The sequence below is a fragment of the Erinaceus europaeus genome, chromosome 7 (assembly GCF_950295315.1).
Source record: "Erinaceus europaeus chromosome 7, mEriEur2.1, whole genome shotgun sequence".
Lineage (NCBI taxonomy): Eukaryota > Metazoa > Chordata > Mammalia > Eulipotyphla > Erinaceidae > Erinaceus > Erinaceus europaeus.
In genome coordinates, this window is record NC_080168.1 from 16,949,847 (window position 1) to 16,963,760 (window position 13,914).

Sequence of the window (13,914 nt, forward strand, 5' to 3'; positions counted from 1 at the left end):
CTGTCTGTCTATCTATCTACCTATCTATGTATTTATTTATTTTGCCTGCTGGTTTATCACTGCAGCTCAGTGCCTGCACTACGAATCCTCTGCTCCTGGAGGACATTGTTCCTATTTTGTTGCCCTTGTTGTTGTTATTGTTATTGTTGCCACTGCTGCTGTTGTTTTTGGGTAAGGCAGAGAGAAATCTAGAGAGGATGGGAAGACAGTGAGGGGAGAGAAAGATGGGCACCGCAAGATCCGCTTCACCACTCCCTCCGTGCAGGTGGGGAGACGGGGGCTTGAACTGTCCTTACACTTCACACCATGTGCACTTAACCTGATGCACTATCGCCCAGACTCCTATTTATTCTTTTTAAAATATTTATTTATTCCCTTTTGTTGCCCTTGTTGATTTATTGTTGTAGTTATTATTGTGGTTGTTACTGATGTTGTTAGATAGGACAGAGAGAAATGGAGAGAGGAGGGGAAGACAGAGAGGGGGAGAGAAAGATAGACACCTGCAGACCTGCTTCACTGCCTGTGAATTGACTCCCCTGTAGGTGGGGAGTAGGGGGCTCGAACCTGGATCCTTATGCTGGTCCTTGCACTTTGCGCCACGTGCACTTAACCAGCTGTGCTACTATCTGGCTCCCTTTATTCTTTTTTTTTTTTATAGAGGTATAGTTGACTTACAACAAATTGCACATGTTAAAAGTTTAAAACTTCTTGATTTTGGCACAAGTAAATTCAGCATATACTTCACTCCCAAATGTTTAAACTGTGCCCTTTTTTTTGCCTTACCTACTGCCCCACTGTCACCTCATTCTCAGGCAATCAGTTAGCTTTTTTGTCATGATAAATAAACTTGATTTTAAAATTATTACACAAATGGAATATTTGTTGTCTGGTTTATCTAAGTGATTTTTTTGAAATTCATTCATGACAATATATTTTTATTATCTTTATTTATTGGATAGAGACAGCCAGAAATCCAGAGGGAAGTGGGTGATAGACAGTGAGAGAAAGAGACAAGTAGAGTCCTACTTCATTACTCACAAAGCTTTCCCCTTGAAGGTGGGGACCAGGATTTTGAACCAGGATACTTGCACATTGTAATATGTGCACTCAACCAGGTGCGCCAACACCAGGCTCCATTCATGATGATATATATGTCAATGATTATTTCTTGAATATGTAATTTGTTTATGTATTTTTTCTGCCAGTAGACATTAGGGTATTTCTACTTTTTGGTCATCACAAGTGAAGATATTATAATCTTTTATTTGTGTGTAAGTCTTTTGTATATGCCTAGGAATGGAGTTACTGGGCCTTACATGTAACTATTTTTAGACACTGGGGACAACAGATAGTTCACCTTGATAGAGCACCTGCATTGTGGTGTGTATGTCTAAAGTTCAAGCCCTACAACACTGAAGGAAACTTTAGTGCTGTTGTCTCTCTCTCTCTCCCTCCCCTTTATCTGAAAAATCTCAGCTCAGAGCTGTGAAACCTAATGATGAATTCTTATTTTATTTTTATAAACTACTTACTGTCTTCTAGTGATGCTGTAGCCATTTCATATTTCCATCAGTGTGTCAGTGTTCCAGTAGCCTTATATTGTCACCAACACTTGATATGGTCTGAAGTTAACTTTAATGGAATTTTAAAAATGAGTGATATTTAGTGTCTTCTCATGAACCTATTTTTTGCTATCAACTTTTTTCTGTGAAGTGTCTTTTGAATCTTTGTCCCTTTAACATTTTTGTTTTCATATCTCCCAATTGAAAAAACGGTTTACAGACATTACATCTTCCACTTACAGTATGGTGCTTATAAAGTACAGTGTTTGCTTTCCCTCTGCACATGCCCCCTATTCAAGTATCATGACATTTTTGTTCTCTTCCTAATGAGCTTTGACATTTTCCTATAGTATCTGAATGCAATTCCTTTATCATATATGTGATTTGAAAATATTTCCCCCACATTGAGACTTGTTTTTTCATTCACTTCAGTGTCTTTTCAAGTGTAAAAAATTAAAACTAAAAATAGTTAAGCCTAGTTTATTATTTTTTTAAATTCTGGATCACACTTTTAGTTTTATATGTAAGAAATCTTTGTCACCAAGTTATTTTTCTCATTTTCTTCTAAAAGCTTTATCATTTTATCTTTTATATTTAGGTCTATGATCCATTTGAAGTTAAGTTTTGTATATTACATATGGTGTGAATAGAAATTCAAAGTTTGCTAACTGCCTGGTCCCTCTACACCTTTTTTTATTTTTATTTTTTCCCCTTTTGTTGCCCTTGTTGTTTATTGTCGTTGTTGTTGTTGTTGTTGTCATTGTTGTTGGACAGGACAGAGAGAAATGGAGAGAGGAGGGGAAGACAGAGGGGGAGAGAAAGACAGACACCTGCAGACCTGCTTCACTGCCTGTGAAGTGAATTCCCTGCAGGTCGGGAGCCAGGCGCTCGAACCAGGATCCTTAAGCAGGTCCTTGAGCTTTGTGTCTTGTGTGCTTGACCTGTTCTACCACCACCCAGCTCCTGCCATACCTTTTTAAAATAATATGTTAGCTTATTTTTCTACTGCCTAAATATTCAATCTTCTTCTGCCATGGGGCACTGGATCCTTCATTCTTCTTTCAACTCAGATCTGTAGATATAGATTAAGTCTTCATGTTTCCCCTTGACATTTGTATTTTTTGCTTCTTATGGCTCATATATAAGTAAGACTTGTACATCTGTCATTACTCCTTCTTGTTTATTTCATTTTTCATTATCCCCTTCAGTTCTGTCCATGCTGTAATGAAAGGTAAGATTTCATTTTTAATTTAGAATATGTATATTGAGAAATCTTGATACAGGAAATTTTAATTTACATATTTTTCTTTTTAGTGGAGAATATCTACCTGGCTAGAGATTCCTAAGTTTTATTGACTCTCAAATAACTGGTTTTTTGTGTCCTTGGTTTTCTCCATTATTTTTCTGCTTTATATCTCATCAAGCTTTCCCTTAGTTTTGTTTTTGATTTGGGGAGTGGGAGAATGCTATTGGGGTGAAATATTCACGTATTCACATCTAGATGATGTCAATATGACTCACTACTGGTGAAGTTAACCTTGATTATTTTGAGAAGGAATTATCTACAAAGTTATCATATGCATTTTCCTATATTCTTAATTTTAGAAATATGTCACTAGGTCCAAAGAACACTCAGGAAAAGCCACTTTCTATATAAAGGTGTATTCAAAAATTTGTGGACAATAACTACAGAATTCCTGAGTTGGTGATGTAAATATCATGTTTCTCCTTAAAGTTTTACCACTGATTTTACCATACTCCTTTAGATCTTACATGAAGCAAATATTACTTGAAGCTCCACTTCTTTAGGCATGAGGACTTCTGGGCAAAACCCTTATACCAGGCCAGCCATCTAGAAGCAAATATTCCTATGGTATTCTGTTTATGATCCTATAGTTCTCTGATTGCAATACATTTATTATTTGGAATTTTTTATTAAAGTATTTGTTCCATCCTTGTTTGCTTACTTACTTGGCATTTACTCATATCAATATGGACACATGGATACTCATTTTATTCCTTGGTGTTAAATCCAAGACTATTTCATTCATTTTTGGCCACTGGGAACTTTTTTCATGTCAGTTCCTGTGTCCTTTTTAGAGACTTTCTACAGGTTGATTTTTTAATACACTGATCAGAATTTGGACAGAGTCCACACACCCTTCAGGGCACCTCAAACAAATGATACACTTTAACCAAGGTGACTATTACAGTATTTTCTGTCTCTCAAAAACAGATTGACATGAGTTGTACACACACACACACACACACACACACACACACACACACACACACACACTTCTTAGGTATTATTTTGGCTACACAAATAGTACAAAAATACTCCTTATTTTTTTGAAAGTTTGCATGTTTCAATTATTTATGCTCCACATATGAATGAAGTTATCCAGTAGATACATTTTACATCTAGTCCCACAGTCCTTCTTACTTCACTAGAAAACAATATTTGTTTCCTCATCTCATTTTAACTTTGTATGCCATTGTTATAAATTTGACCAAAAGAACAGACTTTTTCCTTTAGACCTTTTTACACTGAGTTAGTTGTGCAGCACACAATTAGTTAGGAGCACACCCTTTAATGATGATAAAATATATAAAAATATAAAAAATTATATTTTTTAAAAATATAAATATCTTGACAATCTGAAAAATGAAATGTCAGCAGACATTTAATGTTTTTCATTTAAGATTTCTCTTAATCACTTGCTTACAGGTCCAACTAGTACAATAATATTCTGAATATTGTATCCTAAATAGTCATAGCCATTGAATATTGTCCTTTCCCTGTCCATGACTCTTTTATCTTTCTAGGACAAAAAGGTAAAATTTATTATGAAAACGCTAAAGTTTGTATTTGTAAGAAAAATAGCTATGGAGTCTACCAGTGTCCAACATCACTTTGGGAGAGTGAGGTCACTTTCTGAGACAGATTTTATCTTCCAAGTAGCTGAACCAAGCCAGATAGATGCATGGCCTCATTTTGTTTCCATTTCTCCAGAGAAAGAAATCCATCAACTTCTCTTGTTATTTCACTATTCTTTATTTTAAACAGGCATTTCTACCTGTGCAGTTACAACTTGCCTGCTGTGGTTTCAATGGTTCATTTCTCGATACAACTACAGAAAAGATGGAGAACAGCTGGTCTCCATTCTGCATATAATAACCCCTCTGAGACTTGAGTACTGTTATTCATTTCCTTACCTTTAGTGAGAGGAAATTTTTTTCTGGACATTTTGGAAGGTCCACCGGATGCAGCTTTTAATAAAATATTCATTAGCTGGAGTAAATCCACCAGATAAGAGATAACCTTGCTTGGAGCTAAAATAGCATCAGGACCACGAAATTCAAAGGCAGAAACCAGCTGGAGGAAGCGATGCTGCTGGGCTAGCCAGTGCTTTCTTTGTTGTGTTGCTTTGCTTTTAACAAGGCTACGTTTCATGCTAGCCAGTGAGTCTAGACTCATTAGCCAGTGATAAGATATCAGCCCCATTTATGTTTATTCTCAAATAATTAATGTGGAATCAAAGAGAAATAGATTTATACATGGAAAAGCACACAAAGAAGCAAAAGAATATGCAAGAGCTATCATCATTTGTATCCTTGTCCTTGTAACTTCCAATATTTGATCATCTCACAGTGATTTACAGGTACCCCAAAGCCCCTGGTTAGTATAAATAAATAGGAAAACATGCAGGATGTTATGCTGGAAGCCAGCCTCTTTTCATTAACTGAAATGTTTGAAATTAACTAGATGTCTTCTTTCTGAACTCACCTATTTTTTTAAACTGAGAATAGGAACCAAGGCTAAAACAGGGCCAAAAAAGAAGCCACCACCATTACTGTCTCCTTAAAGTACTCATCAGATCCCCTTACTTTATCTTTCTGGCTATCATAATATCTGCCATTTAGTTTTTTTAAAGCCAAAATATAAATAATTATTTTTAAATGGTATAAAATCCATTTCTAATTGCTATCAGGTTTATTGCTAGGGTTCAATGCCTGCACAACAAATCCAATGATCCACTCTTCCTGGCAGCCATTTCTTTCTTTTTCTGATAGAGATAGAAATTGAGGAGGAAGAGGCAGATAGGGAGAGAGGAAGAGAGACATCTGCAGGACTGCTTCAACACTGATTTCTCCTGCAGTGTAGTAATATGTGTGTGTGTTCTACTGGGTGTGCCACCACTCCACCCCAGAAAATCCATTTTTAAAAGGTAGAAAAGGGCAAAATATCTAGGATGGAATATGAGGGAAGGACTGGCATGGTGGGTAGTACTCTCTTTGAAGCTCCACTCTTTTGAAGTTCTATGAAAGACCCTTAGTATTGGAGGCCAACTAAGTCCACAGCAAGGGTAAAGTCATAGACGTTTTGGTGGAATCAAGGGAAAATAAGGAGGACAATGTTGCAGGAGTGCCATCAGAGAGAACTGATGGAGAAGTTGGGCCACATAGTCAGAGACTGGGCTACTAGGGTATTGAGGCCAAAGGTGGAAACTTGGGAAGAAACTGGAAGCAATTCCTGTGAAGGGGCTATTTAGTGTCTCCAAGAGGGCAGAAATGTGACATCTTCTCAGCTGGCAAGACAGCACCTGATATGTGAAAGACTTAAAAAAATATTTCGTAAGTCAGGGCTGGGTGGTGGTGCACCTGGTTGAACACAACATTACAGTGTGTAAAGTTAACAAGCTTTTTTTTTTTCAAAATCACCTGTAACTCATCTAAATGGGCACTAAGCCAGTGGAGGTAGGTTATTCATAGAGTCACTTGCTGATTGTTCCCTAAGCCTAGATCATCAATTTAGAACTGAAAATAACCTCTTTGATTAACTCATCTTTTAAACTCTGAATTCACTCCATAGTTATTACTTTATCAGATGGGCAGCTTTACATAGCTGCACACATTTAATTAGAATTAAGCAGTTATGCTCTGAGGATTTGTTCCTTTTGATCGCAATTTCTTAGCAGTCTTTATCATTTGGGTGTTGAATCTTATTTTTTTTTTAATTTCTTTATTGGATAATTAATGTTTTACATTTGACAGTAAATATAATAGTTTGTACATGCATAACATTTGCCAGTTTTCCATATAACAATACAACCCCCACTAGGTCCTCTGTTATCCTTTTTGGACCTGTATTCCCCTCCCCTCCCCAAACCCCAGAGTCTTTTACTTTGGTGCAATACGCCAATTCCAGTTCAGGTTCTACTTGTGTTTTCTCTTCTGTTCTTGTTTTTCAACTTCTGCCTGAGAGTGAGATCATCCCATATTCACCCTTCTGCTTCTGACTTATTTCACTTAACATGAATTTTTCAAGGTCCATCCAAGATCGGCTGAAAATGGTGAAGCCACCATTTTTTTATAGCTGAGTAGTATTCCATTGTGTATATAAACAATAACTTGCTCAGCCACTCATCTGTTGTTGGACACCTGGGTTGCTTCCAGGTTTTGGCTATTACAAATTGTGCTGCTAAGAACATATGTGTCCACAGGTCTTTTTGGATGGGTGTGTTGGGTTCCTTAGGATATATCCCCAGGAGAGGAATTGCAGGATCATAGGGTAGGTCCATTTCTAGCCTTCTGAGAGTTCTCCAGACTGTTCTCCACAGAGGTTAGACCAAGTGATATTCCCACCAGAAGTGTAGGAGGGTTCCTTTGACCCCACAACCTCTCCAGCATTTGTTTCTGTTACCTTTATTGATGTATGACATTCTCACAGGAGTGAAGGGATATCTCATTATTGTCTTGATTTGCATTTCTTTGACAATCAAAGACTTGGAACATTTTTTTCATGTGTTTCTTGGCCTTTTGGATCTCTTCTGTGGTGATTATTCTGTTCATGTCCTCTCCCCAGTTTTGGATAGGGTTATTTGTTGTCTTGTTGTTGAGTTTGGCAAGCTCTTTATATTTTCTGGTTATTAAACACTTATCTGATGCATGGCATGTACAGATCTTCTCCCATTCTGTGAGGGGTCTCTTGGTTTGGGTAGTGGTTTCTTTTTCTGTGTAGAAGCTTGGTAATTTGATGTAGTCCCATAGGTTTATACTTGTCTTAGTCTTCTTTGTAATTGGATTCATTTCATTGAAGATGTCTTTAAAATTTATGCGGAAAAGAGTTCTGCCAATATTTTCCTCTAAGAATCTGATAGTTTCTGGTCTAACATCCAAGTCCTTGATCCACTTGAAATTTACTTTTGTGTTTGGTGAAATACAGTGGTTCAGTTTCATTCTTCTGCATGTTTCAACCCATTTATTCCAACACCATTTGTTCAAGCGACTGTGCTTTCCCCACTTAATAGTCTGGGCACCTTTGTCAAAGATTAGATGTCCATAGTTGTATGAGTGTTGAATCTTACTAAATGAACTTTCAATGTCTTTTGAGATGATTATGTGGCTTTTGTTTTCCTGCTGATGTGATGTTCTATATTGATTGATTTGCACATAATGAACCACCCTCATATCCTGGGATGTATCTCACTTGGTCTTGATGGATCATTCTCTTGATATGTTGTTGGACTTTATTTGCCAAGATTTTGCTAAGGATTTTTAATTTTTTTTAAAAAATATATTTATTTATTTTCCCTTTTGCTGCCCTTGTTGTGGTTATTGATGTCATTGTTGTTGGATATGACAGAAAGAGATGGAGATAGGAGGGGAATACAGAGAGTGGGAGAGAAAGATAGACACCTGCAGACCTGCTTCACTGCCTATGAAGGTAGCCTATGAAGATAGACACCTGCAGACCTGCTTCACTGCCTATGAAAGATAGACACCTGCAGATGGGGAGCCAGGGGCTTGAATCAGGATCCTTATGCTGGTCCTTGCACTTTGCACCACATGCGCTTAACCAGCTGCGCCACCACCCGACTCCCTGTGCTAAGGATTTTTATATCAGTATCCATCAGGAGTATTGGCCTATAGCTTTCAAATTCCTTGTGTTGAGCCAGTGTTCAAGCCTATAGACCAAAATCATACAAATGCCAATCTTTTGTAAGGTTTCGTGGGGACCAGGGCTTTGTGTGAACCATGTGACTTCCTTCCCTGACCCACAGTTCTCAAGCCATCTAGGGTACATCATACATTCAAACCCTCTATTTTTCAAGCCCTCCCCAAGGCCAGACTGAACCAAGCCTAAAATATATCCAGAGATTTATTTTGTATGAACAGAAATGTAGAACTTTACTCTTATTGCTAGAAAGTGCTATCCTCTTAGGTGATGTGTTGATACATCTGGTAGAGTCCATGTGTTACAGTGTACAGGTACTCAGCTTCAAGTCTCAGGTCTCGACCTTTAGGGAGGAAGTTTCACTAACAATGAAGCAGGGCTACAGATGTCTCTCTTTCTCTCTCATTCTGTATCTCCCTCTTCCCTCTCAATTTCTCTTTGTCTTTATATAAAATACATAATAAAAAAATAAAAATTGTTTCTTCTATTCTTAGCCTCTTGGGGAAAAATGAATGTTAATGTTCTTCAGAATGTGGGTGAGAAGCCTTTGAGCCCTTGAACAGAGAGTTTGAAGTATACTCTTAGGAAATGTGTGTGGTGAAAAGAGCATGCTGTCTGTGAGCTAAAGCAGTGGAGCAAAGATGGAACAGCATGGCATTGGAGAGTCTACTTAGAATTTATGTTTAAATCCAGGTTCTGCAGATTAGTGTGAATTGGGCAGATTTAGTCATTTCTCTGAACCTTGACATCATGGGGGGTTGAGAAACTTCAGAATGTCTTGACTATATAACTACAAAGGTAAGTATTGCTTAGCAGTGTAACACAGAACACCCTGAATCAGTGTTATGAATGTCTCTGGAGATAAATTTCTCCCTATATGAACTTCTGAGACTCATAACATCTCTGTGCAGAAGACATTGTTGTCTTCCATTCCCTAGTTGTAGTTCTTTAAGGATTAGAGACAAATAGTCACACAACTGGTTGAATCAGAATGTAAATTCAGGCCTGTCAACCTCTCTTCTTCCTGCCACCCCTCCTCATTCTGATTGCAGTTCTCAGAGGTAGGTAGTTCTCAACTCAAAGAACAGTTTTGGAGTGGTGGATCAACTAGAATTGAAAACCCAAGTTTCTTGCTGGCTTTGGTGTCAGGCATAGACCAAGTCCCCCAGGCTGGTGTCAAAGAAATGTCAAAGTGGGGGAGGGGGTGAGATGGAGTCTTCCAGGGCACATGTTGGGGATATACAAAGCTACAGTCTTAGTGGCTTTAGACCCTCAAATGTTCAAAGTGGGAGCCTGAGCAGACTGGCATCTCAGTCTCAGCACACTCTTATGTAATTCATGGTACTTGACTAGAAGAGTTAAATGGTTCAGGGAAAACACTCAGTAAGTTTACATGCATGAGACCCTGGGCTCAATTCTTAACACCCCATAAAAATGATGGAGATGTAGTCTACCCTCTTTGTCTTTCTTCTTTAATTAAAAAAAAGCAGATTGTATGCTAATGTTTTACTCATGTGTTGATAAAATTCTTTGAGTCCCAAGCTGGCTCTTCTTAGCTTGACAAAACTCCTAGGTGCCTGAGAGTCTACACCACATCTCCTTAATGGTGTGAGGGGAACAAAGAGGCTAACTTCAGGGTAGCCAACTGTAAGGAAGCCCAAGATAATGTAGTTATGTCAAGCTAATAGGGATGCTTCTGCTAGCAAATGACTAAGCCAAAAAACAATTTAGACTTGTAGACATATTTTTTTGTTTGTTTGTTTTTTGTTTCTGTGGTTGCATATGATGTCAACAGGTTTTTTTACTGCTCCTTTACATGTTCAGTGTATGATGACAGCTTGACCACCCAGACCTCTGGATTGGCTGCTTTTCCCTTTAGACTTGGATGAGGTGGGGTGATTGCACCCTGACCCTGGGGGCCATTGCTGCTGCTGCCCTGGCTGCTAATCACGATTGCTGCCCTAGAGAGCAGCTACCAAGATGGTGGCCTGCTGACCAGGGACTGAGCCTGAGAAGAAGGGAGCTAAGAAGAGCTGGCTTCCTACCAAAATAAAGGTCTGCCTCTACCTGCTGCCCTTGCCTCCCTACATCTCCTTTCAGCTCCCACCACCCTTGCAACCCTGCTTAGAAGTCAACAGTATCTCTGCATGACAAATGAGGACGACGTACCATGAGAGTTATAAGATATGGCAACAGGAAGCAATGCTATACAGCTGGCCCTCATTTACTCAACAGACTCTATTCCTGAAACCCACCTAGCCAATGTCATTGTCTGTAAATGAGGAGCTTTCTTTCTATGTATTTCAGGCAGAATGTAGTATAAGGAAATAGGTTTGTCAGTCACCTTTAGACAATTTAATGTTTGCTTTTCACCATTTATAACATTTTGTACTGTACTGTATAGTGTACTATAAAAATAAATAGAAGAGACTCTATATCCTATACTTCTAAATAAACTGGCCCAGTGCCAATCATTTGTAAGGTTTTGTGGGGACTAGGGCTTTGGGTGAACCATGTGGCTTCTATCCCTGACCCACAATTCTCAAGCCATCTAGGGTAGATCATACATTCAGACCTCATACTCAAATCAGGCTGTTTGGACAGGAAAAAAAAAAGTACATTCCAAGTCTGTGGAGAAGGAGAAGAGTAGTTCTGAGAACAGAGGAGATAACCCCACATATTGTCTTCTACTCCTTCTTCTTTTAATATGCCTTGGGGTTGAGCTTTATTCTAACCCCAGCACGTTTCACAGGACTTGCACAGCTGATGTTGTAGCAGGGAATAATTTAGCAGTCCAGGAACAAAGTTATGCAGTGTGATGCTTGTGGCTGCGGCAGGGAGAGGGGGAGGGGGCTTTGTCTATTTCCTTGTTTTCAGTTCCAGAAGAATCAAACTTTTTGTGTAGGCGGCCTAATACAGGCTGTGGCCTTGTTGGTGGCTCCTTAATTAACAAAGAGCTTTCTATTTACCCAGCCCAAAGCTTGTCTTACCTCCTTTCCTCATCTGCTAAGCCAGCCATGCAAATCAGCACGTACTAGGGACTCAAAGAAGTCCAGTGGTGGACTTGAAAGCATCCAGGCAGACAGCCGGAGGGGAGTTTAATAAGTCTGCTCCCTCTTTTCTCTGGGATTCTGATTTTACAGAACCCTCCATGGGCTGTTACAGAAAGAGTCTAGGGGCTTCTGGAAGCAGCCAGGGTATGGGGGAGGGGAGTGCAGGGCATCCACTAGAAAGGTAGAAGAAGGCATGACTTGGACCACAGCCAGTGATGGAACAATTTAAAATTTCTGCAGTCTCATTCTGATGGAAAAAAAAAAAATTGGCAAAGCTATAGCCTGAAATGTAGGTCTAGCATTTCAGCCTCCAGGGTCTCGCATTGCCTGTTTTCTGCCCCTGGGCTAGCTTTAATCGCACTCTGGCAGAGGTTCAGAGGTTGGCAGAAAGGGATTGCCCTTTGCCTTGTAGGCTCTGACCCCTCTGAGCTAGTATGTGGGCCTCTCTGTGGCAGCCTCTGGGGAGCAGCCCCTGATCCTAGTCAGCCACTCAGTCCCTGGAAGCAGAGCACAGGTTATAGCTGGCAGCCTGCACACATTCCGGAGAGCCAGGGTCTATGTTCTCCTGGAGATGGTGAGATAGGAGGCATGTTGGGTTTTCTCTGATCTTTGCTGGATTGCCAGGCAGGGAACCAACTACAAAGCTACCATGAAAATTGCTCTGGTAATCCCCCCCAGCCCCTGAAAATCAAGCCCTGTCAGACTAGGGAAGAAAAGAAGATTAGTAGCCAATAAAATAGGAAATGCTTTCCAGGACCGTCCCTTTGGACACCTGCATCTGAGGATTTTGTCTAGTGCTTCCATAGCACCATGGGTAACATAGTGAGGTGTAGAGTGAGGGGGTTCAGACTTTCCTGGCTGTCATAGTGGGGAGATACCATAGGACCCTTCTGTTGGGTCCCTCAGGAGACATTTAAGTGTCATTTACTGTGTACTTTAAGTTTGCAGTGGAGCCCTCTGAGTAGTGCTGGACGGTGTGATCAGAACTGATCTGGAACAAGGCAGTGAAGAACCATCATATCACTTCTGTTCCTCTTTCTTCCGCCAGGGCCACCTTGAAAGGACTATGGTGGTAAAGAGTGACAGCATGACTCCTGAGTCATCTATGGGAGGGAAACCCCCAGAAAACAACCTCAACATTTCAGAGGGTGTGTACTTAACTTTTTGTTGGGCAGAGCTAGAAAGATAAGAATTTTGCCAGTACTAACCACTAGCCATCATTATTCTGACTAGTAGGATAGTGTTGGGCTGGCTCATTACATGGAAAGCTGCCATTATTCAAGTGCTATTCCAGAATTTTCTAATAGAGGTCTGTTCTGTCTAGTTAACAAAGCCTTTGGAGGGTCTCTGGATTATTACAATCCTTTTGACTTGATAATTGAAGTATGCACACACACACACACATACACACAGGCACACCCTAAATACCCAAAATTCCTACTAATGCCAATCTACCAATAGTCCTGCTGTAATAACTCACAATCTGATTACATTAATTCAGTTAATAAATATTTATTGAATCCCCCCAGGTTCCTGCCAGTCTTCTGGGCACTAGGATTTGACCTGCATCATGGAACTTCCCTCCAGAGGATGATTACATAACATGATGCATGCACGTTGCCCGGGAGCTGAACTAGATGTTGACATGCATCAAGGGGCTCCTCCCCACATCTCAAGAACCTCATTAGGTAAGAATTCTTCCTCTGTTTTTTTTTTTTTTTTGTTACAGATAAGGAACCCTACTCCCCAAAGCTTCCTGCTTACAAAGGCCAGAAAGTGCTGAGCCTTCTTAGCCTCTGTACTCTCTTCACTTCCCATGGACGATGAAGATCTCTTCCCAGATCAGTCATTTCTGATCTGGGAATGTTCTCTCCATGGCCAACTTTGCTCAGCATGCAGAGATCTTCCCTGTGGCTACAGGCCTGCTGATTGTTCTGTGGAAGACACGTTGCTCATGAATCATGGAGGAAGTGCTTATTTGTAGGAGACACGGGCTTGTAACTCTTAGTCTCTGGCATGCGACAAGGTTTGCAGGAAATTTAACTCCGTCCCCTGACTTCTGAGGCTGCAATATACTTTTCTGCTCAGCCTGTTCCTGCCCATTCAGTGTACTTGTTGTGGAGGAGCTGGTTATCAGCATATCTTTGGGTGATTATGTTCTGTAGTCTTCCCTGCTTGACTGGGAGGGAGGTTTTGTTCTCCATTCTAAGTGCATTTCTTTTGATTTCCACTTGAGTAAGGAAGGAGAGTAACCATAAATTAACCCATCAGAGGGGTGCTATAAAATATGTCTGTGGCCCTGGTGTGAAGTTTTAATAACAATGATTACTGGATCGAG

The 13,914-nt window shown here is 39.9% G+C and overlaps 1 long non-coding RNA gene across 3 annotated transcripts in view; it reads left to right on the forward strand.

The window, feature by feature from the left end:
• LOC132539390 (uncharacterized) overlaps positions 1-13,914 on the forward strand; it is a 363,563-nt gene that overhangs the window by 146,291 nt on the left and 203,358 nt on the right. For all 3 annotated transcript variants that reach the window (XR_009550643.1, XR_009550644.1, XR_009550645.1), the window contains exon 3: positions 13,106-13,264. This is a non-coding gene — a long non-coding RNA (uncharacterized LOC132539390). The remainder of the gene's footprint in view (positions 1-13,105; positions 13,265-13,914) is intronic.